At 41.3% G+C, this 24,654-nt stretch overlaps 66 non-coding genes across 66 annotated transcripts; all 66 read left to right on the top strand.

The window, feature by feature from the left end:
• Positions 1 to 85: 85 nt before the first annotated feature.
• TRNAV-CAC (transfer RNA valine (anticodon CAC)) lies at positions 86 to 158 on the top strand. The gene has a single exon. It is a non-coding gene; the product is annotated as a tRNA-Val (tRNA).
• Positions 159 to 224: 66 nt separating this feature from the next.
• Positions 225 to 297, top strand: TRNAV-UAC (transfer RNA valine (anticodon UAC)). Its single transcript has one exon. It is a non-coding gene; the product is annotated as a tRNA-Val (tRNA).
• Positions 298 to 871: 574 nt separating this feature from the next.
• On the top strand, positions 872 to 944 carry TRNAV-CAC (transfer RNA valine (anticodon CAC)). The gene has a single exon. It is a non-coding gene; the product is annotated as a tRNA-Val (tRNA).
• Positions 945 to 1,498: 554 nt separating this feature from the next.
• On the top strand, positions 1,499 to 1,571 carry TRNAV-AAC (transfer RNA valine (anticodon AAC)). Its single transcript has one exon. It is a non-coding gene; the product is annotated as a tRNA-Val (tRNA).
• Positions 1,572 to 1,657: 86 nt separating this feature from the next.
• TRNAV-CAC (transfer RNA valine (anticodon CAC)) lies at positions 1,658 to 1,730 on the top strand. The gene has a single exon. It is a non-coding gene; the product is annotated as a tRNA-Val (tRNA).
• A 66-nt stretch (positions 1,731 to 1,796) lies between these two features.
• Positions 1,797 to 1,869, top strand: TRNAV-UAC (transfer RNA valine (anticodon UAC)). Its single transcript has one exon. It is a non-coding gene; the product is annotated as a tRNA-Val (tRNA).
• A 415-nt stretch (positions 1,870 to 2,284) lies between these two features.
• TRNAV-AAC (transfer RNA valine (anticodon AAC)) lies at positions 2,285 to 2,357 on the top strand. Its single transcript has one exon. It is a non-coding gene; the product is annotated as a tRNA-Val (tRNA).
• An 86-nt stretch (positions 2,358 to 2,443) lies between these two features.
• On the top strand, positions 2,444 to 2,516 carry TRNAV-CAC (transfer RNA valine (anticodon CAC)). Its single transcript has one exon. It is a non-coding gene; the product is annotated as a tRNA-Val (tRNA).
• Positions 2,517 to 2,582: 66 nt separating this feature from the next.
• On the top strand, positions 2,583 to 2,655 carry TRNAV-UAC (transfer RNA valine (anticodon UAC)). The gene has a single exon. It is a non-coding gene; the product is annotated as a tRNA-Val (tRNA).
• A 713-nt stretch (positions 2,656 to 3,368) lies between these two features.
• TRNAV-UAC (transfer RNA valine (anticodon UAC)) lies at positions 3,369 to 3,441 on the top strand. Its single transcript has one exon. It is a non-coding gene; the product is annotated as a tRNA-Val (tRNA).
• A 415-nt stretch (positions 3,442 to 3,856) lies between these two features.
• On the top strand, positions 3,857 to 3,929 carry TRNAV-AAC (transfer RNA valine (anticodon AAC)). Its single transcript has one exon. It is a non-coding gene; the product is annotated as a tRNA-Val (tRNA).
• A 225-nt stretch (positions 3,930 to 4,154) lies between these two features.
• On the top strand, positions 4,155 to 4,227 carry TRNAV-UAC (transfer RNA valine (anticodon UAC)). Its single transcript has one exon. It is a non-coding gene; the product is annotated as a tRNA-Val (tRNA).
• Positions 4,228 to 4,801: 574 nt separating this feature from the next.
• On the top strand, positions 4,802 to 4,874 carry TRNAV-CAC (transfer RNA valine (anticodon CAC)). The gene has a single exon. It is a non-coding gene; the product is annotated as a tRNA-Val (tRNA).
• Positions 4,875 to 4,940: 66 nt separating this feature from the next.
• TRNAV-UAC (transfer RNA valine (anticodon UAC)) lies at positions 4,941 to 5,013 on the top strand. Its single transcript has one exon. It is a non-coding gene; the product is annotated as a tRNA-Val (tRNA).
• Positions 5,014 to 5,725: 712 nt separating this feature from the next.
• TRNAV-UAC (transfer RNA valine (anticodon UAC)) lies at positions 5,726 to 5,798 on the top strand. Its single transcript has one exon. It is a non-coding gene; the product is annotated as a tRNA-Val (tRNA).
• A 415-nt stretch (positions 5,799 to 6,213) lies between these two features.
• Positions 6,214 to 6,286, top strand: TRNAV-AAC (transfer RNA valine (anticodon AAC)). The gene has a single exon. It is a non-coding gene; the product is annotated as a tRNA-Val (tRNA).
• An 86-nt stretch (positions 6,287 to 6,372) lies between these two features.
• Positions 6,373 to 6,445, top strand: TRNAV-CAC (transfer RNA valine (anticodon CAC)). Its single transcript has one exon. It is a non-coding gene; the product is annotated as a tRNA-Val (tRNA).
• Positions 6,446 to 6,511: 66 nt separating this feature from the next.
• On the top strand, positions 6,512 to 6,584 carry TRNAV-UAC (transfer RNA valine (anticodon UAC)). The gene has a single exon. It is a non-coding gene; the product is annotated as a tRNA-Val (tRNA).
• Positions 6,585 to 6,999: 415 nt separating this feature from the next.
• Positions 7,000 to 7,072, top strand: TRNAV-AAC (transfer RNA valine (anticodon AAC)). Its single transcript has one exon. It is a non-coding gene; the product is annotated as a tRNA-Val (tRNA).
• Positions 7,073 to 7,158: 86 nt separating this feature from the next.
• Positions 7,159 to 7,231, top strand: TRNAV-CAC (transfer RNA valine (anticodon CAC)). The gene has a single exon. It is a non-coding gene; the product is annotated as a tRNA-Val (tRNA).
• A 554-nt stretch (positions 7,232 to 7,785) lies between these two features.
• On the top strand, positions 7,786 to 7,858 carry TRNAV-AAC (transfer RNA valine (anticodon AAC)). The gene has a single exon. It is a non-coding gene; the product is annotated as a tRNA-Val (tRNA).
• Positions 7,859 to 8,571: 713 nt separating this feature from the next.
• Positions 8,572 to 8,644, top strand: TRNAV-AAC (transfer RNA valine (anticodon AAC)). The gene has a single exon. It is a non-coding gene; the product is annotated as a tRNA-Val (tRNA).
• Positions 8,645 to 8,730: 86 nt separating this feature from the next.
• TRNAV-CAC (transfer RNA valine (anticodon CAC)) lies at positions 8,731 to 8,803 on the top strand. Its single transcript has one exon. It is a non-coding gene; the product is annotated as a tRNA-Val (tRNA).
• A 67-nt stretch (positions 8,804 to 8,870) lies between these two features.
• On the top strand, positions 8,871 to 8,943 carry TRNAV-UAC (transfer RNA valine (anticodon UAC)). The gene has a single exon. It is a non-coding gene; the product is annotated as a tRNA-Val (tRNA).
• Positions 8,944 to 9,358: 415 nt separating this feature from the next.
• Positions 9,359 to 9,431, top strand: TRNAV-AAC (transfer RNA valine (anticodon AAC)). Its single transcript has one exon. It is a non-coding gene; the product is annotated as a tRNA-Val (tRNA).
• An 86-nt stretch (positions 9,432 to 9,517) lies between these two features.
• Positions 9,518 to 9,590, top strand: TRNAV-CAC (transfer RNA valine (anticodon CAC)). The gene has a single exon. It is a non-coding gene; the product is annotated as a tRNA-Val (tRNA).
• Positions 9,591 to 9,656: 66 nt separating this feature from the next.
• Positions 9,657 to 9,729, top strand: TRNAV-UAC (transfer RNA valine (anticodon UAC)). Its single transcript has one exon. It is a non-coding gene; the product is annotated as a tRNA-Val (tRNA).
• A 574-nt stretch (positions 9,730 to 10,303) lies between these two features.
• On the top strand, positions 10,304 to 10,376 carry TRNAV-CAC (transfer RNA valine (anticodon CAC)). The gene has a single exon. It is a non-coding gene; the product is annotated as a tRNA-Val (tRNA).
• Positions 10,377 to 10,930: 554 nt separating this feature from the next.
• On the top strand, positions 10,931 to 11,003 carry TRNAV-AAC (transfer RNA valine (anticodon AAC)). Its single transcript has one exon. It is a non-coding gene; the product is annotated as a tRNA-Val (tRNA).
• An 86-nt stretch (positions 11,004 to 11,089) lies between these two features.
• On the top strand, positions 11,090 to 11,162 carry TRNAV-CAC (transfer RNA valine (anticodon CAC)). Its single transcript has one exon. It is a non-coding gene; the product is annotated as a tRNA-Val (tRNA).
• A 67-nt stretch (positions 11,163 to 11,229) lies between these two features.
• TRNAV-UAC (transfer RNA valine (anticodon UAC)) lies at positions 11,230 to 11,302 on the top strand. Its single transcript has one exon. It is a non-coding gene; the product is annotated as a tRNA-Val (tRNA).
• A 415-nt stretch (positions 11,303 to 11,717) lies between these two features.
• On the top strand, positions 11,718 to 11,790 carry TRNAV-AAC (transfer RNA valine (anticodon AAC)). The gene has a single exon. It is a non-coding gene; the product is annotated as a tRNA-Val (tRNA).
• An 86-nt stretch (positions 11,791 to 11,876) lies between these two features.
• On the top strand, positions 11,877 to 11,949 carry TRNAV-CAC (transfer RNA valine (anticodon CAC)). Its single transcript has one exon. It is a non-coding gene; the product is annotated as a tRNA-Val (tRNA).
• A 66-nt stretch (positions 11,950 to 12,015) lies between these two features.
• Positions 12,016 to 12,088, top strand: TRNAV-UAC (transfer RNA valine (anticodon UAC)). The gene has a single exon. It is a non-coding gene; the product is annotated as a tRNA-Val (tRNA).
• Positions 12,089 to 12,662: 574 nt separating this feature from the next.
• On the top strand, positions 12,663 to 12,735 carry TRNAV-CAC (transfer RNA valine (anticodon CAC)). The gene has a single exon. It is a non-coding gene; the product is annotated as a tRNA-Val (tRNA).
• Positions 12,736 to 13,289: 554 nt separating this feature from the next.
• TRNAV-AAC (transfer RNA valine (anticodon AAC)) lies at positions 13,290 to 13,362 on the top strand. Its single transcript has one exon. It is a non-coding gene; the product is annotated as a tRNA-Val (tRNA).
• Positions 13,363 to 13,448: 86 nt separating this feature from the next.
• On the top strand, positions 13,449 to 13,521 carry TRNAV-CAC (transfer RNA valine (anticodon CAC)). Its single transcript has one exon. It is a non-coding gene; the product is annotated as a tRNA-Val (tRNA).
• A 66-nt stretch (positions 13,522 to 13,587) lies between these two features.
• Positions 13,588 to 13,660, top strand: TRNAV-UAC (transfer RNA valine (anticodon UAC)). Its single transcript has one exon. It is a non-coding gene; the product is annotated as a tRNA-Val (tRNA).
• Positions 13,661 to 14,075: 415 nt separating this feature from the next.
• Positions 14,076 to 14,148, top strand: TRNAV-AAC (transfer RNA valine (anticodon AAC)). The gene has a single exon. It is a non-coding gene; the product is annotated as a tRNA-Val (tRNA).
• Positions 14,149 to 14,234: 86 nt separating this feature from the next.
• Positions 14,235 to 14,307, top strand: TRNAV-CAC (transfer RNA valine (anticodon CAC)). The gene has a single exon. It is a non-coding gene; the product is annotated as a tRNA-Val (tRNA).
• A 66-nt stretch (positions 14,308 to 14,373) lies between these two features.
• Positions 14,374 to 14,446, top strand: TRNAV-UAC (transfer RNA valine (anticodon UAC)). The gene has a single exon. It is a non-coding gene; the product is annotated as a tRNA-Val (tRNA).
• A 713-nt stretch (positions 14,447 to 15,159) lies between these two features.
• Positions 15,160 to 15,232, top strand: TRNAV-UAC (transfer RNA valine (anticodon UAC)). The gene has a single exon. It is a non-coding gene; the product is annotated as a tRNA-Val (tRNA).
• Positions 15,233 to 15,647: 415 nt separating this feature from the next.
• TRNAV-AAC (transfer RNA valine (anticodon AAC)) lies at positions 15,648 to 15,720 on the top strand. The gene has a single exon. It is a non-coding gene; the product is annotated as a tRNA-Val (tRNA).
• Positions 15,721 to 15,945: 225 nt separating this feature from the next.
• On the top strand, positions 15,946 to 16,018 carry TRNAV-UAC (transfer RNA valine (anticodon UAC)). The gene has a single exon. It is a non-coding gene; the product is annotated as a tRNA-Val (tRNA).
• A 574-nt stretch (positions 16,019 to 16,592) lies between these two features.
• On the top strand, positions 16,593 to 16,665 carry TRNAV-CAC (transfer RNA valine (anticodon CAC)). The gene has a single exon. It is a non-coding gene; the product is annotated as a tRNA-Val (tRNA).
• A 66-nt stretch (positions 16,666 to 16,731) lies between these two features.
• TRNAV-UAC (transfer RNA valine (anticodon UAC)) lies at positions 16,732 to 16,804 on the top strand. The gene has a single exon. It is a non-coding gene; the product is annotated as a tRNA-Val (tRNA).
• Positions 16,805 to 17,516: 712 nt separating this feature from the next.
• TRNAV-UAC (transfer RNA valine (anticodon UAC)) lies at positions 17,517 to 17,589 on the top strand. Its single transcript has one exon. It is a non-coding gene; the product is annotated as a tRNA-Val (tRNA).
• Positions 17,590 to 18,004: 415 nt separating this feature from the next.
• TRNAV-AAC (transfer RNA valine (anticodon AAC)) lies at positions 18,005 to 18,077 on the top strand. Its single transcript has one exon. It is a non-coding gene; the product is annotated as a tRNA-Val (tRNA).
• An 86-nt stretch (positions 18,078 to 18,163) lies between these two features.
• On the top strand, positions 18,164 to 18,236 carry TRNAV-CAC (transfer RNA valine (anticodon CAC)). The gene has a single exon. It is a non-coding gene; the product is annotated as a tRNA-Val (tRNA).
• Positions 18,237 to 18,302: 66 nt separating this feature from the next.
• TRNAV-UAC (transfer RNA valine (anticodon UAC)) lies at positions 18,303 to 18,375 on the top strand. Its single transcript has one exon. It is a non-coding gene; the product is annotated as a tRNA-Val (tRNA).
• A 415-nt stretch (positions 18,376 to 18,790) lies between these two features.
• On the top strand, positions 18,791 to 18,863 carry TRNAV-AAC (transfer RNA valine (anticodon AAC)). The gene has a single exon. It is a non-coding gene; the product is annotated as a tRNA-Val (tRNA).
• Positions 18,864 to 18,949: 86 nt separating this feature from the next.
• On the top strand, positions 18,950 to 19,022 carry TRNAV-CAC (transfer RNA valine (anticodon CAC)). Its single transcript has one exon. It is a non-coding gene; the product is annotated as a tRNA-Val (tRNA).
• A 554-nt stretch (positions 19,023 to 19,576) lies between these two features.
• TRNAV-AAC (transfer RNA valine (anticodon AAC)) lies at positions 19,577 to 19,649 on the top strand. Its single transcript has one exon. It is a non-coding gene; the product is annotated as a tRNA-Val (tRNA).
• Positions 19,650 to 20,362: 713 nt separating this feature from the next.
• TRNAV-AAC (transfer RNA valine (anticodon AAC)) lies at positions 20,363 to 20,435 on the top strand. The gene has a single exon. It is a non-coding gene; the product is annotated as a tRNA-Val (tRNA).
• An 86-nt stretch (positions 20,436 to 20,521) lies between these two features.
• On the top strand, positions 20,522 to 20,594 carry TRNAV-CAC (transfer RNA valine (anticodon CAC)). The gene has a single exon. It is a non-coding gene; the product is annotated as a tRNA-Val (tRNA).
• A 67-nt stretch (positions 20,595 to 20,661) lies between these two features.
• TRNAV-UAC (transfer RNA valine (anticodon UAC)) lies at positions 20,662 to 20,734 on the top strand. The gene has a single exon. It is a non-coding gene; the product is annotated as a tRNA-Val (tRNA).
• Positions 20,735 to 21,149: 415 nt separating this feature from the next.
• Positions 21,150 to 21,222, top strand: TRNAV-AAC (transfer RNA valine (anticodon AAC)). The gene has a single exon. It is a non-coding gene; the product is annotated as a tRNA-Val (tRNA).
• An 86-nt stretch (positions 21,223 to 21,308) lies between these two features.
• On the top strand, positions 21,309 to 21,381 carry TRNAV-CAC (transfer RNA valine (anticodon CAC)). Its single transcript has one exon. It is a non-coding gene; the product is annotated as a tRNA-Val (tRNA).
• A 66-nt stretch (positions 21,382 to 21,447) lies between these two features.
• TRNAV-UAC (transfer RNA valine (anticodon UAC)) lies at positions 21,448 to 21,520 on the top strand. The gene has a single exon. It is a non-coding gene; the product is annotated as a tRNA-Val (tRNA).
• A 415-nt stretch (positions 21,521 to 21,935) lies between these two features.
• TRNAV-AAC (transfer RNA valine (anticodon AAC)) lies at positions 21,936 to 22,008 on the top strand. Its single transcript has one exon. It is a non-coding gene; the product is annotated as a tRNA-Val (tRNA).
• An 86-nt stretch (positions 22,009 to 22,094) lies between these two features.
• Positions 22,095 to 22,167, top strand: TRNAV-CAC (transfer RNA valine (anticodon CAC)). The gene has a single exon. It is a non-coding gene; the product is annotated as a tRNA-Val (tRNA).
• Positions 22,168 to 22,233: 66 nt separating this feature from the next.
• TRNAV-UAC (transfer RNA valine (anticodon UAC)) lies at positions 22,234 to 22,306 on the top strand. Its single transcript has one exon. It is a non-coding gene; the product is annotated as a tRNA-Val (tRNA).
• A 713-nt stretch (positions 22,307 to 23,019) lies between these two features.
• TRNAV-UAC (transfer RNA valine (anticodon UAC)) lies at positions 23,020 to 23,092 on the top strand. Its single transcript has one exon. It is a non-coding gene; the product is annotated as a tRNA-Val (tRNA).
• Positions 23,093 to 23,507: 415 nt separating this feature from the next.
• Positions 23,508 to 23,580, top strand: TRNAV-AAC (transfer RNA valine (anticodon AAC)). The gene has a single exon. It is a non-coding gene; the product is annotated as a tRNA-Val (tRNA).
• A 225-nt stretch (positions 23,581 to 23,805) lies between these two features.
• On the top strand, positions 23,806 to 23,878 carry TRNAV-UAC (transfer RNA valine (anticodon UAC)). Its single transcript has one exon. It is a non-coding gene; the product is annotated as a tRNA-Val (tRNA).
• A 574-nt stretch (positions 23,879 to 24,452) lies between these two features.
• Positions 24,453 to 24,525, top strand: TRNAV-CAC (transfer RNA valine (anticodon CAC)). The gene has a single exon. It is a non-coding gene; the product is annotated as a tRNA-Val (tRNA).
• Positions 24,526 to 24,654: the final 129 nt, after the last annotated feature.

Genomic DNA, 24,654 nt, shown 5'->3' with positions numbered 1-24,654 from the left:
GCCATTATTCTTTGTTAACAAAGCTATTGACTTTCAGTTCTTGATCTCGATTGCTTGTCATGAGCCCAGTAATGTCTTTTATCTAGTTTCTGTAGTGTAGTGGTTATCACGTTCGCCTCACACGCGAAAGGTCCCCAGTTCGAAACTGGGCAGAAACAATGCGTTTTGACTTTCAATCCATGATCTTTATTCCTTGCCTTGACCACAGCAACTTTTTTCGCTCCGTTTCTGTAGTGTAGTGGTTATCACGTTCGCTTTACACGCGAAAGGTCTCCGGTTCGATCCCGGGCAGAAGCATGCGGTTTCTCTTTATTTTGATCACAAGTGTCTATTGTTGGTGTAATCAGCATCATTTTGACCCCTTTGCTTGTTTCTACATGCGTTTGCTTTTGTCTAGAGTGTGTGTTTTTGACAGTGTATAAGTTTTTCTAGTTCAAGTAACACCTGATAGGATCAAGGTGCGAAACCAGGCATCTACTTGCTTTTTCTCTTTCTTTTTGGCTTTTGGACAAAGGCATGCGATTGCTTTTTGCAAAATGGTTTTGTTTGCATGTTTTTTCTCTTTTTCACTAGCCTGACAAAAGAAAGGTTCCTTGGTTGGAAAGTGCACTTTGTCCTGTGTTCAGACATAGAGGAAGACCTGTTGAGTTTGGCTGTATCATTTTTTTCAATTTCATTTCGGTATGTTTGAACAGTTTGAGCTGTGCATGGAGTTTCTGTAGTGTAGTGGTTATCAAGTTCGCCTAACACGCGAAAGGTCCCCAGTTCGAAACTGGGCAGAAACATGCCATTATTCTTTGTTAACAAAGCTATTTACTTTCAGTTCTTGATCTCGATTGCTTGTCATGAGCCCAGTAATGTCTTTTATCTAGTTTCTGTAGTGTAGTGGTTATCACGTTCGCCTCACACGCGAAAGGTCCCCAGTTCGAAACTGGGCAGAAACAATGCGTTTTGACTTTCAATCCTTGATCTTTATTCCTTGCCTTGACCACAGCAACTTTTTTCGCTCCGTTTCTGTAGTGTAGTGGTTATCACGTTCGCTTTACATGCGAAAAGTCTCCGGTTCGATCCCGGGCAGAAGCATGTGGTTTCTCTTTATTTTGATCACAAGTGTCTATTGTTGGTGTAATCAGCATCATTTTGACCCCTTTGCTTGTTTCTACATGCGTTTGCTTTTGTCTAGAGTGTGTGTTTTTGACAGTGTATAAGTTTTTCTAGTTCAAGTAACACCTGATAGGATCAAGGTGCGAAACCAGGCATCTACTTGCTTTTTCTCTTTCTTTTTGGCTTTTGGACAAAGGCATGCCATTGCTTTTTGCAAAATGGTTTTGTTTGCATGTTTTTTCTCTTTTTCACTAGCCTGACAAAAGAAAGGTTCCTTGGTTGGAAAGTGCACTTTGTCCTGTGTTCAGACATAGAGGAAGACCTGTTGAGTTTGGCTGGATCATTTTTTTCAATTTCATTTCGGTATGTTTGAACAGTTTGAGCTGTGCATGGAGTTTCTGTAGTGTAGTGGTTATCACGTTCGCCTAACACGCGAAAGGTCCCCAGTTCGAAACTGGGCAGAAACATGCCATTATTCTTTGTTAACAAAGCTATTGACTTTCAGTTCTTGATCTCGATTGCTTGTCATGAGCCCAGTAATGTCTTTTATCTAGTTTCTGTAGTGTAGTGGTTATCACGTTCGCCTCACACGCGAAAGGTCCCCAGTTCGAAACTGGGCAGAAACAATGCGTTTTGACTTTCAATCCTTGATCTTTATTCCTTGCCTTGACCACAGCAACCTTTTTTGCTCCGTTTCTGTAGTGTAGTGGTTATCACGTTCGCTTTACACGCGAAAGGTCTCCGGTTCGATCCCGGGCAGAAGCATGCGGTTTCTCTTCATTTTGATCACTAGTGTCTATTGTTGGTGTAATCAGCATCATTTTGACCCCTTTGCTTGTTTCTACATGCGTTTGCTTTTGTCAAGAGTGTGTGTTTTTGACAGTGTATAAGTTTTTCTAGTTCAAGTAACACCTGATAGGATCAAGGTGCGAAACCAGGCATCTACTTGCTTTTTCTCTTTCTTTTTGGCTTTTGGACAAAGGCATGCGATTGCTTTTTGCAAAATGGTTTTGTTTGCATGTTTTTTCTCTTTTTCACTAGCCTGACAAAAGAAAGGTTCCTTGGTTGGAAAGTGCACTTTGTCCTGTGTTCAGACATAGAGGAAGACCTGTTGAGTTTGGCTGGATCATTTTTTTCAATTTCATTTCGGTATGTTTGAACAGTTTGAGCTGTGCATGGAGTTTCTGTAGTGTAGTGGTTATCACGTTCGCCTAACACGCGAAAGGTCCCCAGTTCGAAACTGGGCAGAAACATGCCATTATTCTTTGTTAACAAAGCTATTGACTTTCAGTTCTTGATCTCGATTGCTTGTCATGAGCCCAGTAATGTCTTTTATCTAGTTTCTGTAGTGTAGTGGTTATCACGTTCGCCTCACACGCGAAAGGTCCCCAGTTCGAAACTGGGCAGAAACAATGCGTTTTGACTTTCAATCCTTGATCTTTATTCCTTGCCTTGACCACAGCAACCTTTTTTGCTCCGTTTCTGTAGTGTAGTGGTTATCACGTTCGCTTTACACGCGAAAGGTCTCCGGTTCGATCCCGGGCAGAAGCATGCGGTTTCTCTTCATTTTGATCACTAGTGTCTATTGTTGGTGTAATCAGCATCATTTTGACCCCTTTGCTTGTTTCTACATGCGTTTGCTTTTGTCAAGAGTGTGTGTTTTTGACAGTGTATAAGTTTTTCTAGTTCAAGTAACACCTGATAGGATCAAGGTGCGAAACCAGGCATCTACTTGCTTTTTCTCTTTCTTTTTGGCTTTTGGACAAAGGCATGCGATTGCTTTTTGCAAAATGGTTTTGTTTGCATGTTTTTTCTCTTTTTCACTAGCCTGACAAAAGAAAGGTTCCTTGGTTGGAAAGTGCACTTTGTCATGTGTTCAGACATAGAGGAAGACCTGTTGAGTTTTGCTGGATCATTTTTTTCAATTTCATTTCGGTATGTTTGAACAGTTTGAGCTGTGCATGGAGTTTCTGTAGTGTAGTGGTTATCACGTTCGCCTAACACGCGAAAGGTCCCCAGTTTGAAACTGGGTAGAAACATGCCATTATTCTTTGTTAACAAAGCTATTGACTTTCAGTTCTTGATGTCGATTGCTTGTCATAAGCCCAGTAATGTCTTTTATCTAGTTTCTGTAGTGTAGTGGTTATCACGTTTGCCTCACACGCGAAAGGTCCCCAGTTCGAAACTGGGCAGAAACAATGCGTTTTGACTTTCAATCCTTGATCTTTATTCCTTGCCTTGACCACAGCAACTTTTTTCGCTCCGTTTCTGTAGTGTAGTGGTTATCACGTTCGCTTTACATGCGAAAGGTCTCCGGTTCGATCCCGGGCAGAAGCATGCGGTTTCTCTTTATTTTGATCACAAGTGTCTATTGTTGGTGTAATCAGCATCATTTTGACCCCTTTGCTTGTTTCTACATGCGTTTGCTTTTGTCTAGAGTGTGTGTTTTTGACAGTGTATAAGTTTTTCTAGTTCAAGTAACACCTGATAGGATCAAGGTGCGAAACCAGGCATCTACTTGCTTTTTCTCTTTCTTTTTGGCTTTTGGACAAAGGCATGCCATTGCTTTTTGCAAAATGGTTTTGTTTGCATGTTTTTTCTCTTTTTCACTAGCCTGACAAAAGAAAGGTTCCTTGGTTGGAAAGTGCACTTTGTCCTGTGTTCAGACATAGAGGAAGACCTGTTGAGTTTGGCTGGATCATTTTTTTCAATTTCATTTCGGTATGTTTGAACAGTTTGAGCTGTGCATGGAGTTTCTGTAGTGTAGTGGTTATCACGTTCGCCTAACACGCGAAAGGTCCCCAGTTCGAAACTGGGCAGAAACATGCCATTATTCTTTGTTAACAAAGCTATTGATTTTCAGTTCTTGATCTCGATTGCTTGTCATGAGCCCAGTAATGTCTTTTATCTAGTTTCTGTAGTGTAGTGGTTATCATGTTCGCCTCACACGCAAAAGGTCCCCAGTTCGAAACTGGGCAGAAACAATGCGTTTTGACTTTCAATCCTTGATCTTTATTCCTTGCCTTGACCACAGCAACTTTTTTCGCTCCGTTTCTGTAGTGTAGTGGTTATCACGTTCGCTTTACACGCGAAAGGTCTCTGGTTCGATCCCGGGCAGAAGCATGCGGTTTCTCTTTATTTTGATCACAAGTGTCTATTGTTGGTGTAATCAGCATCATTTTGACCCCTTTGCTTGTTTCTACATGCGTTTGCTTTTGTCTAGAGTGTGTGTTTTTGACAGTGTATAAGTTTTTCTAGTTCAAGTAACACCTGATAGGATCAAGGTGCGAAACCAGGCATCTACTTGCTTTTTCTCTTTCTTTTTGGCTTTTGGACAAAGGCATGCCATTGCTTTTTGCAAAATGGTTTTGTTTGCATGTTTTTTCTCTTTTTCACTAGCCTGACAAAAGAAAGGTTCCTTGGTTGGAAAGTGCACTTTGTCCTGTGTTCAGACATAGAGGAAGACCTGTTGAGTTTGGCTGTATCATTTTTTTCAATTTCATTTCGGTATGTTTGAACAGTTTGAGCTGTGCATGGAGTTTCTGTAGTGTAGTGGTTATCAAGTTCGCCTAACACGCGAAAGGTCCCCAGTTCGAAACTGGGCAGAAACATGCCATTATTCTTTGTTAACAAAGCTATTTACTTTCAGTTCTTGATCTCGATTGCTTGTCATGAGCCCAGTAATGTCTTTTATCTAGTTTCTGTAGTGTAGTGGTTATCACGTTCGCCTCACACGCGAAAGGTCCCCAGTTCGAAACTGGGCAGAAACAATGCGTTTTGACTTTCAATCCTTGATCTTTATTCCTTGCCTTGACCACAGCAACTTTTTTCTCTCCGTTTCTGTAGTGTAGTGGTTATCACGTTCGCTTTACATGCGAAAGGTCTCCGGTTCGATCCCGGGCAGAAGCATGCGGTTTCTCTTTATTTTGATCACAAGTGTCTATTGTTGGTGTAATCAGCATCATTTTGACCCCTTTGCTTGTTTCTACATGCGTTTTCTTTTGTCTAGAGTGTGTGTTTTTGACAGTGTATAAGTTTTTCTAGTTCAAGTAACACCTGATAGGATCAAGGTGCGAAACCAGGCATCTACTTGCTTTTTCTCTTTCTTTTTGGCTTTTGGACAAAGGCATGCCATTGCTTTTTGCAAAATGGTTTTGTTTGCATGTTTTTTCTCTTTTTCACTAGCCTGACAAAAGAAAGGTTCCTTGGTTGGAAAGTGCACTTTGTCCTGTGTTCAGACATAGAGGAAGACCTGTTGAGTTTGGCTGGATCATTTTTTTCAATTTCATTTCGGTATGTTTGAACAGTTTGAGCTGTGCATGGAGTTTCTGTAGTGTAGTGGTTATCACGTTCGCCTAACACGCGAAAGGTCCCCAGTTGAAACTGGGCAGAAACATGCCATTATTCTTTGTTAACAAAGCTATTGACTTTCAGTTCTTGATCTCGATTGCTTGCCATGAGCCCAGTAATGTCTTTTATCTAGTTTCTGTAGTGTAGTGGTTATCACGTTCGCCTCACACACGAAAGGTCCTCAGTTCGAAACTGGGCAGAAACAATGTGTTTTGACTTTCAATCCTTGATCTTTATTCCTTGCCTTGACCACAGCAACTTTTTTCGCTCCGTTTCTGTAGTGTAGTGGTTATCACGTTCGCTTTACACGCGAAAGGTCTCCGGTTCGATCCCGGGCAGAAGCATGCGGTTTCTCTTTATTTTGATCACAAGTGTCTATTGTTGGTGTAATCAGCATCATTTTGACCCCTTTGCTTGTTTCTACATGCGTTTGCTTTTGTCTAGAGTGTGTGTTTTTGACAGTGTATAAGTTTTTCTAGTTCAAGTAACACCTGATAGGATCAAGGTGCGAAACCAGGCATCTACTTGCTTTTTCTCTTTCTTTTTGGCTTTTGGACAAAGGCATGCGATTGCTTTTTGCAAAATGGTTTTGTTTGCATGTTTTTTCTCTTTTTCACTAGCCTGACAAAAGAAAGGTTCCTTGGTTGGAAAGTGCACTTTGTCCTGTGTTCAGACATAGAGGAAGACCTGTTGAGTTTGGCTGGATCATTTTTTTCAATTTCATTTCGGTATGTTTGAACAGTTTGAGCTGTGCATGGAGTTTCTGTAGTGTAGTGGTTATCACGTTCGCCTAACACGCGAAAGGTCCCCAGTTCGAAACTGGGCAGAAACATGCCATTATTCTTTGTTAACAAAGCTATTGACTTTCAGTTCTTGATCTCGATTGCTTGTCATGAGCCCAGTAATGTCTTTTATCTAGTTTCTGTAGTGTAGTGGTTATCACGTTCGCCTCACACGCGAAAGGTCCCCAGTTCGAAACTGGGCAGAAACAATGCGTGTTGACTTTCAATCCTTGATCTTTATTCCTTGCCTTGACCACAGCAACTTTTTTCGCTCCGTTTCTGTAGTGTAGTGGTTATCACGTTCGCTTTACATGCGAAAGGTCTCCGGTTCGATCCCGGGCAGAAGCATGCGGTTTCTCTTTATTTTGATCACAAGTGTCTATTGTTGGTGTAATCAGCATCATTTTGACCCCTTTGCTTGTTTCTACATGCGTTTGCTTTTGTCTAGAGTGTGTGTTTTTGACAGTGTATAAGTTTTTCTAGTTCAAGTAACACCTGATAGGATCAAGGTGCGAAACCAGGCATCTACTTGCTTTTTCTCTTTCTTTTTGGCTTTTGGACAAAGGCATGCGATTGCTTTTTGCAAAATGGTTTTGTTTGCATGTTTTTTCTCTTTTTCACTAGCCTGACAAAAGAAAGGTTCCTTGGTTGGAAAGTGCACTTTGTCCTGTGTTCAGACATAGAGGAAGACCTGTTGAGTTTGGCTGGATCATTTTTTTCAATTTCATTTCGGTATGTTTGAACAGTTTGAGCTGTGCATGGAGTTTCTGTAGTGTAGTGGTTATCACGTTCGCCTAACACGCGAAAGGTCCCCAGTTCGAAACTGGGCAGAAACATGCCATTATTCTTTGTTAACAAAGCTATTGACTTTCAGTTCTTGATCTCGATTGCTTGTCATGAGCCCAGTAATGTCTTTTATCTAGTTTCTGTAGTGTAGTGGTTATCACGTTCGCCTCACACGCGAAAGGTCCCCAGTTCGAAACTGGGCAGAAACAATGCGTTTTGACTTTCAATCCTTGATCTTTATTCCTTGCCTTGACCACAGCAACTTTTTTCGCTCCATTTCTGTAGTGTAGTGGTTATCACGTTCGCTTTACATGCGAAAGGTCTCCGGTTCGATCCCGGGCAGAAGCATGCGGTTTCTCTTTATTTTGATCACAAGTGTCTATTGTTGGTGTAATCAGCATCATTTTGACCCCTTTGCTTGTTTCTACATGCGTTTGCTTTTGTCTAGAGTGTGTGTTTTTGACAGTGTATAAGTTTTTCTAGTTCAAGTAACACCTGATAGGATCAAGGTGCGAAACCAGGCATCTACTTGCTTTTTCTCTTTCTTTTTGGCTTTTGGACAAAGGCATGCGATTGCTTTTTGCAAAATGGTTTTGTTTGCATGTTTTTTCTCTTTTTCACTAGCCTGACAAAAGAAAGGTTCCTTGGTTGGAAAGTGCACTTTGTCCTGTGTTCAGACATAGAGGAAGACCTGTTGAGTTTGGCTGGATCATTTTTTTCAATTTCATTTCGGTATGTTTGAACAGTTTGAGCTGTGCATGGAGTTTCTGTAGTGTAGTGGTTATCACGTTCGCCTAACACGCGAAAGGTCCCCAGTTCGAAACTGGGCAGAAACATGCCATTATTCTTTGTTAACAAAGCTATTGACTTTCAGTTCTTGATCTCGATTGCTTGCCATGAGCCCAGTAATGTCTTTTATCTAGTTTCTGTAGTGTAGTGGTTATCACGTTTGCCTCACACGCGAAAGGTCCCCAGTTCGAAACTGGGCAGAAACAATGTGTTTTGACTTTCAATCCTTGATCTTTATTCCTTGCCTTGACCACAGCAACTTTTTTCGCTCCATTTCTGTAGTGTAGTGGTTATCACGTTCGCTTTACACGCGAAAGGTCTCCGGTTCGATCCCGGGCAGAAGCATGCGGTTTCTCTTTATTTTGATCACAAGTGTCTATTGTTGGTGTAATCAGCATCATTTTGACCCCTTTGCTTGTTTCTACATGCGTTTGCTTTTGTCTAGAGTGTGTGTTTTTGACAGTGTATAAGTTTTTCTAGTTCAAGTAACACCTGATAGGATCAAGGTGCGAAACCAGGCATCTACTTGCTTTTTCTCTTTCTTTTTGGCTTTTGGACAAAGGCATGCGATTGCTTTTTGCAAAATGGTTTTGTTTGCATGTTTTTTCTCTTTTTCACTAGCCTGACAAAAGAAAGGTTCCTTGGTTGGAAAGTGCACTTTGTCCTGTGTTCAGACATAGAGGAAGACCTGTTGAGTTTGGCTGGATCATTTTTTTCAATTTCATTTCGGTATGTTTGAACAGTTTGAGCTGTGCATGGAGTTTCTGTAGTGTAGTGGTTATCACGTTCGCCTAACACGCGAAAGGTCCCCAGTTCGAAACTGGGCAGAAACATGCCATTATTCTTTGTTAACAAAGCTATTGACTTTCAGTTCTTGATCTCGATTGCTTGTCATGAGCCCAGTAATGTCTTTTATCTAGTTTCTGTAGTGTAGTGGTTATCACGTTCGCCTCACACGCGAAAGGTCCCCAGTTCGAAACTGGGCAGAAACAATGCGTTTTGACTTTCAATCCTTGATCTTTATTCCTTGCCTTGACCACAGCAACTTTTTTTTGCTCCGTTTCTGTAGTGTAGTGGTTATCACGTTCGCTTTACACGCGAAAGGTCTCCGGTTCGATCCCGGGCAGAAGCATGCGGTTTCTCTTTATTTTGATCACAAGTGTCTATTGTTGGTGTAATCAGCATCATTTTGACCCCTTTGCTTGTTTCTACATGCGTTTGCTTTTGTCTAGAGTGTGTGTTTTTGACAGTGTATAAGTTTTTCTAGTTCAAGTAACACCTGATAGGATCAAGGTGCGAAACCAGGCATCTACTTGCTTTTTCTCTTTCTTTTTGGCTTTTGGACAAAGGCATGCGATTGCTTTTTGCAAAATGGTTTTGTTTGCATGTTTTTTCTCTTTTTCACTAGCCTGACAAAAGAAAGGTTCCTTGGTTGGAAAGTGCACTTTGTCCTGTGTTCAGACATAGAGGAAGACCTGTTGAGTTTGGCTGTATCATTTTTTTCAATTTCATTTCGGTATGTTTGAACAGTTTGAGCTGTGCATGGAGTTTCTGTAGTGTAGTGGTTATCACGTTCGCCTAACACGCGAAAGGTCCCCAGTTCGAAACTGGGCAGAAACATGCCATTATTCTTTGTTAACAAAGCTATTGACTTTCAGTTCTTGATCTCGATTGCTTGTCATGAGCCCAGTAATGTCTTTTATCTAGTTTCTGTAGTGTAGTGGTTATCACGTTCGCCTCACACGCGAAAGGTCCCCAGTTCGAAACTGGGCAGAAACAATGCGTTTTGACTTTCAATCCTTGATCTTTATTCCTTGCCTTGACCACAGCAACCTTTTTTGCTCCGTTTCTGTAGTGTAGTGGTTATCACGTTCGCTTTACACGCGAAAGGTCTCCGGTTCGATCCCGGGCAGAAGCATGCGGTTTCTCTTCATTTTGATCACTAGTGTCTATTGTTGGTGTAATCAGCATCATTTTGACCCCTTTGCTTGTTTCTACATGCGTTTGCTTTTGTCAAGAGTGTGTGTTTTTGACAGTGTATAAGTTTTTCTAGTTCAAGTAACACCTGATAGGATCAAGGTGCGAAACCAGGCATCTACTTGCTTTTTCTCTTTCTTTTTGGCTTTTGGACAAAGGCATGCGATTGCTTTTTGCAAAATGGTTTTGTTTGCATGTTTTTTCTCTTTTTCACTAGCCTGACAAAAGAAAGGTTCCTTGGTTGGAAAGTGCACTTTGTCATGTGTTCAGACATAGAGGAAGACCTGTTGAGTTTTGCTGGATCATTTTTTTCAATTTCATTTCGGTATGTTTGAACAGTTTGAGCTGTGCATGGAGTTTCTGTAGTGTAGTGGTTATCAAGTTCGCCTAACACGCGAAAGGTCCCCAGTTCGAAACTGGGCAGAAACATGCCATTATTCTTTGTTAACAAAGCTATTTACTTTCAGTTCTTGATCTCGATTGCTTGTCATGAGCCCAGTAATGTCTTTTATCTAGTTTCTGTAGTGTAGTGGTTATCACGTTCGCCTCACACGCGAAAGGTCCCCAGTTCGAAACTGGGCAGAAACAATGCGTTTTGACTTTCAATCCTTGATCTTTATTCCTTGCCTTGACCACAGCAACTTTTTTCGCTCCGTTTCTGTAGTGTAGTGGTTATCACGTTCGCTTTACATGCGAAAAGTCTCCGGTTCGATCCCGGGCAGAAGCATGTGGTTTCTCTTTATTTTGATCACAAGTGTCTATTGTTGGTGTAATCAGCATCATTTTGACCCCTTTGCTTGTTTCTACATGCGTTTGCTTTTGTCTAGAGTGTGTGTTTTTGACAGTGTATAAGTTTTTCTAGTTCAAGTAACACCTGATAGGATCAAGGTGCGAAACCAGGCATCTACTTGCTTTTTCTCTTTCTTTTTGGCTTTTGGACAAAGGCATGCCATTGCTTTTTGCAAAATGGTTTTGTTTGCATGTTTTTTCTCTTTTTCACTAGCCTGACAAAAGAAAGGTTCCTTGGTTGGAAAGTGCACTTTGTCCTGTGTTCAGACATAGAGGAAGACCTGTTGAGTTTGGCTGGATCATTTTTTTCAATTTCATTTCGGTATGTTTGAACAGTTTGAGCTGTGCATGGAGTTTCTGTAGTGTAGTGGTTATCACGTTCGCCTAACACGCGAAAGGTCCCCAGTTCGAAACTGGGCAGAAACATGCCATTATTCTTTGTTAACAAAGCTATTGACTTTCAGTTCTTGATCTCGATTGCTTGTCATGAGCCCAGTAATGTCTTTTATCTAGTTTCTGTAGTGTAGTGGTTATCACGTTCGCCTCACACGCGAAAGGTCCCCAGTTCGAAACTGGGCAGAAACAATGCGTTTTGACTTTCAATCCTTGATCTTTATTCCTTGCCTTGACCACAGCAACTTTTTTTTGCTCCGTTTCTGTAGTGTAGTGGTTATCACGTTCGCTTTACACGCGAAAGGTCTCCGGTTCGATCCCGGGCAGAAGCATGCGGTTTCTCTTTATTTTGATCACAAGTGTCTATTGTTGGTGTAATCAGCATCATTTTGACCCCTTTGCTTGTTTCTACATGCGTTTGCTTTTGTCTAGAGTGTGTGTTTTTGACAGTGTATAAGTTTTTCTAGTTCAAGTAACACCTGATAGGATCAAGGTGCGAAACCAGGCATCTACTTGCTTTTTCTCTTTCTTTTTGGCTTTTGGACAAAGGCATGCGATTGCTTTTTGCAAAATGGTTTTGTTTGCATGTTTTTTCTCTTTTTCACTAGCCTGACAAAAGAAAGGTTCCTTGGTTGGAAAGTGCACTTTGTCCTGTGTTCAGACATAGAGGAAGACCTGTTGAGTTTGGCTGTATCATTTTTTTCAATTTCATTTCGGTATGTTTGAACAGTTTGAGCTGTGCATGGAGTTTCTGTAGTGTAGTGGTTATCACGTTCGCCTAACACGCGAAAGGTCCCCAGTTCGAAACTGGGCAGAAACATGCCATTATTCTTTGTTAACAAAGCTATTGACTTTCAGTTCTTGATCTCGATTGCTTGTCATGAGCCCAGTAATGTCTTTTATCTAGTTTCTGTAGTGTAGTGGTTATCACGTTCGCCTCACACGCGAAAGGTCCCCAGTTCGAAACTGGGCAGAAACAATGCGTTTTGACTTTCAATCCTTGATCTTTATTCCTTGCCTTGACCACAGCAACCTTTTTTGCTCCGTTTCTGTAGTGTAGTGGTTATCACGTTCGCTTTACACGCGAAAGGTCTCCGGTTCGATCCCGGGCAGAAGCATGCGGTTTCTCTTCATTTTGATCACTAGTGTCTATTGTTGGTGTAATCAGCATCATTTTGACCCCTTTGCTTGTTTCTACATGCGTTTGCTTTTGTCAAGAGTGTGTGTTTTTGACAGTGTATAAGTTTTTCTAGTTCAAGTAACACCTGATAGGATCAAGGTGCGAAACCAGGCATCTACTTGCTTTTTCTCTTTCTTTTTGGCTTTTGGACAAAGGCATGCGATTGCTTTTTGCAAAATGGTTTTGTTTGCATGTTTTTTCTCTTTTTCACTAGCCTGACAAAAGAAAGGTTCCTTGGTTGGAAAGTGCACTTTGTCATGTGTTCAGACATAGAGGAAGACCTGTTGAGTTTTGCTGGATCATTTTTTTCAATTTCATTTCGGTATGTTTGAACAGTTTGAGCTGTGCATGGAGTTTCTGTAGTGTAGTGGTTATCAAGTTCGCCTAACACGCGAAAGGTCCCCAGTTCGAAACTGGGCAGAAACATGCCATTATTCTTTGTTAACAAAGCTATTTACTTTCAGTTCTTGATCTCGATTGCTTGTCATGAGCCCAGTAATGTCTTTTATCTAGTTTCTGTAGTGTAGTGGTTATCACGTTCGCCTCACACGCGAAAGGTCCCCAGTTCGAAACTGGGCAGAAACAATGCGTTTTGACTTTCAATCCTTGATCTTTATTCCTTGCCTTGACCACAGCAACTTTTTTCGCTCCGTTTCTGTAGTGTAGTGGTTATCACGTTCGCTTTACATGCGAAAAGTCTCCGGTTCGATCCCGGGCAGAAGCATGTGGTTTCTCTTTATTTTGATCACAAGTGTCTATTGTTGGTGTAATCAGCATCATTTTGACCCCTTTGCTTGTTTCTACATGCGTTTGCTTTTGTCTAGAGTGTGTGTTTTTGACAGTGTATAAGTTTTTCTAGTTCAAGTAACACCTGATAGGATCAAGGTGCGAAACCAGGCATCTACTTGCTTTTTCTCTTTCTTTTTGGCTTTTGGACAAAGGCATGCCATTGCTTTTTGCAAAATGGTTTTGTTTGCATGTTTTTTCTCTTTTTCACTAGCCTGACAAAAGAAAGGTTCCTTGGTTGGAAAGTGCACTTTGTCCTGTGTTCAGACATAGAGGAAGACCTGTTGAGTTTGGCTGGATCATTTTTTTCAATTTCATTTCGGTATGTTTGAACAGTTTGAGCTGTGCATGGAGTTTCTGTAGTGTAGTGGTTATCACGTTCGCCTAACACGCGAAAGGTCCCCAGTTCGAAACTGGGCAGAAACATGCCATTATTCTTTGTTAACAAAGCTATTGACTTTCAGTTCTTGATCTCGATTGCTTGTCATGAGCCCAGTAATGTCTTTTATCTAGTTTCTGTAGTGTAGTGGTTATCACGTTCGCCTCACACGCGAAAGGTCCCCAGTTCGAAACTGGGCAGAAACAATGCGTTTTGACTTTCAATCCTTGATCTTTATTCCTTGCCTTGACCACAGCAACCTTTTTTGCTCCGTTTCTGTAGTGTAGTGGTTATCACGTTCGCTTTACACGCGAAAGGTCTCCGGTTCGATCCCGGGCAGAAGCATGCGGTTTCTCTTCATTTTGATCACTAGTGTCTATTGTTGGTGTAATCAGCATCATTTTGACCCCTTTGCTTGTTTCTACATGCGTTTGCTTTTGTCAAGAGTGTGTGTTTTTGACAGTGTATAAGTTTTTCTAGTTCAAGTAACACCTGATAGGATCAAGGTGCGAAACCAGGCATCTACTTGCTTTTTCTCTTTCTTTTTGGCTTTTGGACAAAGGCATGCGATTGCTTTTTGCAAAATGGTTTTGTTTGCATGTTTTTTCTCTTTTTCACTAGCCTGACAAAAGAAAGGTTCCTTGGTTGGAAAGTGCACTTTGTCCTGTGTTCAGACATAGAGGAAGACCTGTTGAGTTTGGCTGGATCATTTTTTTCAATTTCATTTCGGTATGTTTGAACAGTTTGAGCTGTGCATGGAGTTTCTGTAGTGTAGTGGTTATCACGTTCGCCTAACACGCGAAAGGTCCCCAGTTCGAAACTGGGCAGAAACATGCCATTATTCTTTGTTAACAAAGCTATTGACTTTCAGTTCTTGATCTCGATTGCTTGTCATGAGCCCAGTAATGTCTTTTATCTAGTTTCTGTAGTGTAGTGGTTATCACGTTCGCCTCACACGCGAAAGGTCCCCAGTTCGAAACTGGGCAGAAACAATGCGTTTTGACTTTCAATCCTTGATCTTTATTCCTTGCCTTGACCACAGCAACCTTTTTTGCTCCGTTTCTGTAGTGTAGTGGTTATCACGTTCGCTTTACACGCGAAAGGTCTCCGGTTCGATCCCGGGCAGAAGCATGCGGTTTCTCTTCATTTTGATCACTAGTGTCTATTGTTGGTGTAATCAGCATCATTTTGACCCCTTTGCTTGTTTCTACATGCGTTTGCTTTTGTCAAGAGTGTGTGTTTTTGACAGTGTATAAGTTTTTCTAGTTCAAGTAACACCTGATAGGATCAAGGTGCGAAACCAGGCATCTACTTGCTTTTTCTCTTTCTTTTTGGCTTTTGGACAAAGGCATGCGATTGCTTTTTGCAAAATGGTTTTGTTTGCATGTTTTTTCTCTTTTTCACTAGCCTGACAAAAGAAAGGTTCCTTGGTTGGAAAGTGCACTTTGTCATGTGTTCAGACATAGAGGAAGACCTGTTGAGTTTTGCTGGATCATTTTTTTCAATTTCATTTCGGTATGTTTGAACAGTTTGAGCTGTGCATGGAGTTTCTGTAGTGTAGTGGTTATCACGTTCGCCTAACACGCGAAAGGTCCCCAGTTTGAAACTGGGTAGAAACATGCCATTATTCTTTGTTAACAAAGCTATTGACTTTCAGTTCTTGATGTCGATTGCTTGTCATAAGCCCAGTAATGTCTTTTATCTAGTTTCTGTAGTGTAGTGGTTATCACGTTTGCCTCACACGCGAAAGGTCCCCAGTTCGAAACTGGGCAGAAACAATGCGTTTTGACTTTCAATCCTTGATCTTTATTCCTTGCCTTGACCACAGCAACTTTTTTCGCTCCGTTTCTGTAGTGTAGTGGTTATCACGTTCGCTTTACATGCGAAAGGTCTCCGGTTCGATCCCGGGCAGAAGCATGCGGTTTCTCTTTATTTTGATCACAAGTGTCTATTGTTGGTGTAATCAGCATCATTTTGACCCCTTTGCTTGTTTCTACATGCGTTTGCTTTTGTCTAGAGTGTGTGTTTTTGACAGTGTATAAGTTTTTCTAGTTCAAGTAACACCTGATAGGATCAAGGTGCGAAACCAGGCATCTACTTGCTTTTTCTCTTTCTTTTTGGCTTTTGGACAAAGGCATGCCATTGCTTTTTGCAAAATGGTTTTGTTTGCATGTTTTTTCTCTTTTTCACTAGCCTGACAAAAGAAAGGTTCCTTGGTTGGAAAGTGCACTTTGTCCTGTGTTCAGACATAGAGGAAGACCTGTTGAGTTTGGCTGGATCATTTTTTTCAATTTCATTTCGGTATGTTTGAACAGTTTGAGCTGTGCATGGAGTTTCTGTAGTGTAGTGGTTATCACGTTCGCCTAACACGCGAAAGGTCCCCAGTTCGAAACTGGGCAGAAACATGCCATTATTCTTTGTTAACAAAGCTATTGATTTTCAGTTCTTGATCTCGATTGCTTGTCATGAGCCCAGTAATGTCTTTTATCTAGTTTCTGTAGTGTAGTGGTTATCATGTTCGCCTCACACGCAAAAGGTCCCCAGTTCGAAACTGGGCAGAAACAATGCGTTTTGACTTTCAATCCTTGATCTTTATTCCTTGCCTTGACCACAGCAACTTTTTTCGCTCCGTTTCTGTAGTGTAGTGGTTATCACGTTCGCTTTACACGCGAAAGGTCTCTGGTTCGATCCCGGGCAGAAGCATGCGGTTTCTCTTTATTTTGATCACAAGTGTCTATTGTTGGTGTAATCAGCATCATTTTGACCCCTTTGCTTGTTTCTACATGCGTTTGCTTTTGTCTAGAGTGTGTGTTTTTGACAGTGTATAAGTTTTTCTAGTTCAAGTAACACCTGATAGGATCAAGGTGCGAAACCAGGCATCTACTTGCTTTTTCTCTTTCTTTTTGGCTTTTGGACAAAGGCATGCCATTGCTTTTTGCAAAATGGTTTTGTTTGCATGTTTTTTCTCTTTTTCACTAGCCTGACAAAAGAAAGGTTCCTTGGTTGGAAAGTGCACTTTGTCCTGTGTTCAGACATAGAGGAAGACCTGTTGAGTTTGGCTGTATCATTTTTTTCAATTTCATTTCGGTATGTTTGAACAGTTTGAGCTGTGCATGGAGTTTCTGTAGTGTAGTGGTTATCAAGTTCGCCTAACACGCGAAAGGTCCCCAGTTCGAAACTGGGCAGAAACATGCCATTATTCTTTGTTAACAAAGCTATTTACTTTCAGTTCTTGATCTCGATTGCTTGTCATGAGCCCAGTAATGTCTTTTATCTAGTTTCTGTAGTGTAGTGGTTATCACGTTCGCCTCACACGCGAAAGGTCCCCAGTTCGAAACTGGGCAGAAACAATGCGTTTTGACTTTCAATCCTTGATCTTTATTCCTTGCCTTGACCACAGCAACTTTTTTCTCTCCGTTTCTGTAGTGTAGTGGTTATCACGTTCGCTTTACATGCGAAAGGTCTCCGGTTCGATCCCGGGCAGAAGCATGCGGTTTCTCTTTATTTTGATCACAAGTGTCTATTGTTGGTGTAATCAGCATCATTTTGACCCCTTTGCTTGTTTCTACATGCGTTTTCTTTTGTCTAGAGTGTGTGTTTTTGACAGTGTATAAGTTTTTCTAGTTCAAGTAACACCTGATAGGATCAAGGTGCGAAACCAGGCATCTACTTGCTTTTTCTCTTTCTTTTTGGCTTTTGGACAAAGGCATGCCATTGCTTTTTGCAAAATGGTTTTGTTTGCATGTTTTTTCTCTTTTTCACTAGCCTGACAAAAGAAAGGTTCCTTGGTTGGAAAGTGCACTTTGTCCTGTGTTCAGACATAGAGGAAGACCTGTTGAGTTTGGCTGGATCATTTTTTTCAATTTCATTTCGGTATGTTTGAACAGTTTGAGCTGTGCATGGAGTTTCTGTAGTGTAGTGGTTATCACGTTCGCCTAACACGCGAAAGGTCCCCAGTTGAAACTGGGCAGAAACATGCCATTATTCTTTGTTAACAAAGCTATTGACTTTCAGTTCTTGATCTCGATTGCTTGCCATGAGCCCAGTAATGTCTTTTATCTAGTTTCTGTAGTGTAGTGGTTATCACGTTCGCCTCACACACGAAAGGTCCTCAGTTCGAAACTGGGCAGAAACAATGTGTTTTGACTTTCAATCCTTGATCTTTATTCCTTGCCTTGACCACAGCAACTTTTTTCGCTCCGTTTCTGTAGTGTAGTGGTTATCACGTTCGCTTTACACGCGAAAGGTCTCCGGTTCGATCCCGGGCAGAAGCATGCGGTTTCTCTTTATTTTGATCACAAGTGTCTATTGTTGGTGTAATCAGCATCATTTTGACCCCTTTGCTTGTTTCTACATGCGTTTGCTTTTGTCTAGAGTGTGTGTTTTTGACAGTGTATAAGTTTTTCTAGTTCAAGTAACACCTGATAGGATCAAGGTGCGAAACCAGGCATCTACTTGCTTTTTCTCTTTCTTTTTGGCTTTTGGACAAAGGCATGCGATTGCTTTTTGCAAAATGGTTTTGTTTGCATGTTTTTTCTCTTTTTCACTAGCCTGACAAAAGAAAGGTTCCTTGGTTGGAAAGTGCACTTTGTCCTGTGTTCAGACATAGAGGAAGACCTGTTGAGTTTGGCTGGATCATTTTTTTCAATTTCATTTCGGTATGTTTGAACAGTTTGAGCTGTGCATGGAGTTTCTGTAGTGTAGTGGTTATCACGTTCGCCTAACACGCGAAAGGTCCCCAGTTCGAAACTGGGCAGAAACATGCCATTATTCTTTGTTAACAAAGCTATTGACTTTCAGTTCTTGATCTCGATTGCTTGTCATGAGCCCAGTAATGTCTTTTATCTAGTTTCTGTAGTGTAGTGGTTATCACGTTCGCCTCACACGCGAAAGGTCCCCAGTTCGAAACTGGGCAGAAACAATGCGTGTTGACTTTCAATCCTTGATCTTTATTCCTTGCCTTGACCACAGCAACTTTTTTCGCTCCGTTTCTGTAGTGTAGTGGTTATCACGTTCGCTTTACATGCGAAAGGTCTCCGGTTCGATCCCGGGCAGAAGCATGCGGTTTCTCTTTATTTTGATCACAAGTGTCTATTGTTGGTGTAATCAGCATCATTTTGACCCCTTTGCTTGTTTCTACATGCGTTTGCTTTTGTCTAGAGTGTGTGTTTTTGACAGTGTATAAGTTTTTCTAGTTCAAGTAACACCTGATAGGATCAAGGTGCGAAACCAGGCATCTACTTGCTTTTTCTCTTTCTTTTTGGCTTTTGGACAAAGGCATGCGATTGCTTTTTGCAAAATGGTTTTGTTTGCATGTTTTTTCTCTTTTTCACTAGCCTGACAAAAGAAAGGTTCCTTGGTTGGAAAGTGCACTTTGTCCTGTGTTCAGACATAGAGGAAGACCTGTTGAGTTTGGCTGGATCATTTTTTTCAATTTCATTTCGGTATGTTTGAACAGTTTGAGCTGTGCATGGAGTTTCTGTAGTGTAGTGGTTATCACGTTCGCCTAACACGCGAAAGGTCCCCAGTTCGAAACTGGGCAGAAACATGCCATTATTCTTTGTTAACAAAGCTATTGACTTTCAGTTCTTGATCTCGATTGCTTGTCATGAGCCCAGTAATGTCTTTTATCTAGTTTCTGTAGTGTAGTGGTTATCACGTTCGCCTCACACGCGAAAGGTCCCCAGTTCGAAACTGGGCAGAAACAATGCGTTTTGACTTTCAATCCTTGATCTTTATTCCTTGCCTTGACCACAGCAACTTTTTTCGCTCCATTTCTGTAGTGTAGTGGTTATCACGTTCGCTTTACATGCGAAAGGTCTCCGGTTCGATCCCGGGCAGAAGCATGCGGTTTCTCTTTATTTTGATCACAAGTGTCTATTGTTGGTGTAATCAGCATCATTTTGACCCCTTTGCTTGTTTCTACATGCGTTTGCTTTTGTCTAGAGTGTGTGTTTTTGACAGTGTATAAGTTTTTCTAGTTCAAGTAACACCTGATAGGATCAAGGTGCGAAACCAGGCATCTACTTGCTTTTTCTCTTTCTTTTTGGCTTTTGGACAAAGGCATGCGATTGCTTTTTGCAAAATGGTTTTGTTTGCATGTTTTTTCTCTTTTTCACTAGCCTGACAAAAGAAAGGTTCCTTGGTTGGAAAGTGCACTTTGTCCTGTGTTCAGACATAGAGGAAGACCTGTTGAGTTTGGCTGGATCATTTTTTTCAATTTCATTTCGGTATGTTTGAACAGTTTGAGCTGTGCATGGAGTTTCTGTAGTGTAGTGGTTATCACGTTCGCCTAACACGCGAAAGGTCCCCAGTTCGAAACTGGGCAGAAACATGCCATTATTCTTTGTTAACAAAGCTATTGACTTTCAGTTCTTGATCTCGATTGCTTGCCATGAGCCCAGTAATGTCTTTTATCTAGTTTCTGTAGTGTAGTGGTTATCACGTTTGCCTCACACGCGAAAGGTCCCCAGTTCGAAACTGGGCAGAAACAATGTGTTTTGACTTTCAATCCTTGATCTTTATTCCTTGCCTTGACCACAGCAACTTTTTTCGCTCCATTTCTGTAGTGTAGTGGTTATCACGTTCGCTTTACACGCGAAAGGTCTCCGGTTCGATCCCGGGCAGAAGCATGCGGTTTCTCTTTATTTTGATCACAAGTGTCTATTGTTGGTGTAATCAGCATCATTTTGACCCCTTTGCTTGTTTCTACATGCGTTTGCTTTTGTCTAGAGTGTGTGTTTTTGACAGTGTATAAGTTTTTCTAGTTCAAGTAACACCTGATAGGATCAAGGTGCGAAACCAGGCATCTACTTGCTTTTTCTCTTTCTTTTTGGCTTTTGGACAAAGGCATGCGATTGCTTTTTGCAAAATGGTTTTGTTTGCATGTTTTTTCTCTTTTTCACTAGCCTGACAAAAGAAAGGTTCCTTGGTTGGAAAGTGCACTTTGTCCTGTGTTCAGACATAGAGGAAGACCTGTTGAGTTTGGCTGGATCATTTTTTTCAATTTCATTTCGGTATGTTTGAACAGTTTGAGCTGTGCATGGAGTTTCTGTAGTGTAGTGGTTATCACGTTCGCCTAACACGCGAAAGGTCCCCAGTTCGAAACTGGGCAGAAACATGCCATTATTCTTTGTTAACAAAGCTATTGACTTTCAGTTCTTGATCTCGATTGCTTGTCATGAGCCCAGTAATGTCTTTTATCTAGTTTCTGTAGTGTAGTGGTTATCACGTTCGCCTCACACGCGAAAGGTCCCCAGTTCGAAACTGGGCAGAAACAATGCGTTTTGACTTTCAATCCTTGATCTTTATTCCTTGCCTTGACCACAGCAACTTTTTTTTGCTCCGTTTCTGTAGTGTAGTGGTTATCACGTTCGCTTTACACGCGAAAGGTCTCCGGTTCGATCCCGGGCAGAAGCATGCGGTTTCTCTTTATTTTGATCACAAGTGTCTATTGTTGGTGTAATCAGCATCATTTTGACCCCTTTGCTTGTTTCTACATGCGTTTGCTTTTGTCTAGAGTGTGTGTTTTTGACAGTGTATAAGTTTTTCTAGTTCAAGTAACACCTGATAGGATCAAGGTGCGAAACCAGGCATCTACTTGCTTTTTCTCTTTCTTTTTGGCTTTTGGACAAAGGCATGCGATTGCTTTTTGCAAAATGGTTTTGTTTGCATGTTTTTTCTCTTTTTCACTAGCCTGACAAAAGAAAGGTTCCTTGGTTGGAAAGTGCACTTTGTCCTGTGTTCAGACATAGAGGAAGACCTGTTGAGTTTGGCTGTATCATTTTTTTCAATTTCATTTCGGTATGTTTGAACAGTTTGAGCTGTGCATGGAGTTTCTGTAGTGTAGTGGTTATCACGTTCGCCTAACACGCGAAAGGTCCCCAGTTCGAAACTGGGCAGAAACATGCCATTATTCTTTGTTAACAAAGCTATTGACTTTCAGTTCTTGATCTCGATTGCTTGTCATGAGCCCAGTAATGTCTTTTATCTAGTTTCTGTAGTGTAGTGGTTATCACGTTCGCCTCACACGCGAAAGGTCCCCAGTTCGAAACTGGGCAGAAACAATGCGTTTTGACTTTCAATCCTTGATCTTTATTCCTTGCCTTGACCACAGCAACCTTTTTTGCTCCGTTTCTGTAGTGTAGTGGTTATCACGTTCGCTTTACACGCGAAAGGTCTCCGGTTCGATCCCGGGCAGAAGCATGCGGTTTCTCTTCATTTTGATCACTAGTGTCTATTGTTGGTGTAATCAGCATCATTTTGACCCCTTTGCTTGTTTCTACATGCGTTTGCTTTTGTCAAGAGTGTGTGTTTTTGACAGTGTATAAGTTTTTCTAGTTCAAGTAACACCTGATAGGATCAAGGTGCGAAACCAGGCATCTACTTGCTTTTTCTCTTTCTTTTTGGCTTTTGGACAAAGGCATGCGATTGCTTTTTGCAAAATGGTTTTGTTTGCATGTTTTTTCTCTTTTTCACTAGCCTGACAAAAGAAAGGTTCCTTGGTTGGAAAGTGCACTTTGTCCTGTGTTCAGACATAGAGGAAGACCTGTTGAGTTTGGCTGGATCATTTTTTTCAATTTCATTTCGGTATGTTTGAACAGTTTGAGCTGTGCATGGAGTTTCTGTAGTGTAGTGGTTATCACGTTCGCCTAACACGCGAAAGGTCCCCAGTTCGAAACTGGGCAGAAACATGCCATTATTCTTTGTTAACAAAGCTATTGACTTTCAGTTCTTGATCTCGATTGCTTGTCATGAGCCCAGTAATGTCTTTTATCTAGTTTCTGTAGTGTAGTGGTTATCACGTTCGCCTCACACGCGAAAGGTCCCCAGTTCGAAACTGGGCAGAAACAATGCGTTTTGACTTTCAATCCTTGATCTTTATTCCTTGCCTTGACCACAGCAACCTTTTTTGCTCCGTTTCTGTAGTGTAGTGGTTATCACGTTCGCTTTACACGCGAAAGGTCTCCGGTTCGATCCCGGGCAGAAGCATGCGGTTTCTCTTCATTTTGATCACTAGTGTCTATTGTTGGTGTAATCAGCATCATTTTGACCCCTTTGCTTGTTTCTACATGCGTTTGCTTTTGTCAAGAGTGTGTGTTTTTGACAGTGTATAAGTTTTTCTAGTTCAAGTAACACCTGATAGGATCAAGGTGCGAAACCAGGCATCTACTTGCTTTTTCTCTTTCTTTTTGGCTTTTGGACAAAGGCATGCGATTGCTTTTTGCAAAATGGTTTTGTTTGCATGTTTTTTCTCTTTTTCACTAGCCTGACAAAAGAAAGGTTCCTTGGTTGGAAAGTGCACTTTGTCATGTGTTCAGACATAGAGGAAGACCTGTTGAGTTTTGCTGGATCATTTTTTTCAATTTCATTTCGGTATGTTTGAACAGTTTGAGCTGTGCATGGAGTTTCTGTAGTGTAGTGGTTATCACGTTCGCCTAACACGCGAAAGGTCCCCAGTTTGAAACTGGGCAGAAACATGCCATTATTCTTTGTTAACAAAGCTATTGACTTTCAGTTCTTGATGTCGATTGCTTGTCATGAGCCCAGTAATGTCTTTTATCTAGTTTCTGTAGTGTAGTGGTTATCACGTTTGCCTCACACGCGAAAGGTCCCCAGTTCGAAACTGGGCAGAAACAATGCGTTTTGACTTTCAATCCTTGATCTTTATTCCTTGCCTTGACCACAGCAACTTTTTTCGCTCCGTTTCTGTAGTGTAGTGGTTATCACGTTCGCTTTACATGCGAAAGGTCTCCGGTTCGATCCCGGGCAGAAGCATGCGGTTTCTCTTTATTTTGATCACAAGTGTCTATTGTTGGTGTAATCAGCATCATTTTGACCCCTTTGCTTGTTTCTACATGCGTTTGCTTTTGTCTAGAGTGTGTGTTTTTGACAGTGTATAAGTTTTTCTAGTTCAAGTAACACCTGATAGGATCAAGGTGCGAAACCAGGCATCTACTTGCTTTTTCTCTTTCTTTTTGGCTTTTGGACAAAGGCATGCCATTGCTTTTTGCAAAATGGTTTTGTTTGCATGTTTTTTCTCTTTTTCACTAGCCTGACAAAAGAAAGGTTCCTTGCTTGGAAAGTGCACTTTGTCCTGTGTTCAGACATAGAGGAAGACCTGTTGAGTTTGGCTGGATCATTTTTTTCAATTTCATTTCGGTATGTTTGAACAGTTTGAGCTGTGCATGGAGTTTCTGTAGTGTAGTGGTTATCACGTTCGCCTAACACGCGAAAGGTCCCCAGTTCGAAACTGGGCAGAAACATGCCATTATTCTTTGTTAACAAAGCTATTGATTTTCAGTTCTTGATCTCGATTGCTTATCATGAGCCCAGTAATGTCTTTTATCTAGTTTCTGTAGTGTAGTGGTTATCATGTTCGCCTCACACGCGAAAGGTCCCCAGTTCGAAACTGGGCAGAAACAATGCGTTTTGACTTTCAATCCTTGATCTTTATTCCTTGCCTTGACCACAGCAACTTTTTTCGCTCCGTTTCTGTAGTGTAGTGGTTATCACGTTCGCTTTACACGCGAAAGGTCTCCGGTTCGATCCCGGGCAGAAGCATGCGGTTTCTCTTTATTTTGATCACAAGTGTCTATTGTTGGTGTAATCAGCATCATTTTGACCCCTTTGCTTGTTTCTACATGCGTTTGCTTTTGTCTAGAGTGTGTGTTTTTGACAGTGTATAAGTTTTTCTAGTTCAAGTAACACCTGATAGGATCAAGGTGCGAAACCAGGCATCTACTTGCTTTTTCTCTTTCTTTTTGGCTTTTGGACAAAGGCATGCCATTGCTTTTTGCAAAATGGTTTTGTTTGCATGTTTTTTCTCTTTTTCACTAGCCTGACAAAAGAAAGGTTCCTTGGTTGGAAAGTGCACTTTGTCCTGTGTTCAGACATAGAGGAAGACCTGTTGAGTTTGGCTGTATCATTTTTTTCAATTTCATTTCGGTATGTTTGAACAGTTTGAGCTGTGCATGGAGTTTCTGTAGTGTAGTGGTTATCAAGTTCGCCTAACACGAGAAAGGTCCCCAGTTCGAAACTGGGCAGAAACATGCCATTATTCTTTGTTAACAAAGCTATTTACTTTCAGTTCTTGATCTCGATTGCTTGTCATGAGCCCAGTAATGTCTTTTATCTAGTTTCTGTAGTGTAGTGGTTATCACGTTCGCCTCACACGCGAAAGGTCCCCAGTTCGAAACTGGGCAGAAACAATGCGTTTTGACTTTCAATCCTTGATCTTTATTCCTTGCCTTGACCACAGCAACTTTTTTCGCTCCGTTTCTGTAGTGTAGTGGTTATCACGTTCGCTTTACATGCGAAAGGTCTCCGGTTCGATCTCG

Source organism: Ranitomeya variabilis, chromosome 2 (genome assembly GCF_051348905.1).
Source record: "Ranitomeya variabilis isolate aRanVar5 chromosome 2, aRanVar5.hap1, whole genome shotgun sequence".
NCBI lineage: Eukaryota > Metazoa > Chordata > Amphibia > Anura > Dendrobatidae > Ranitomeya > Ranitomeya variabilis.
This window is presented reverse-complemented; position numbering and strand designations above follow the sequence as displayed.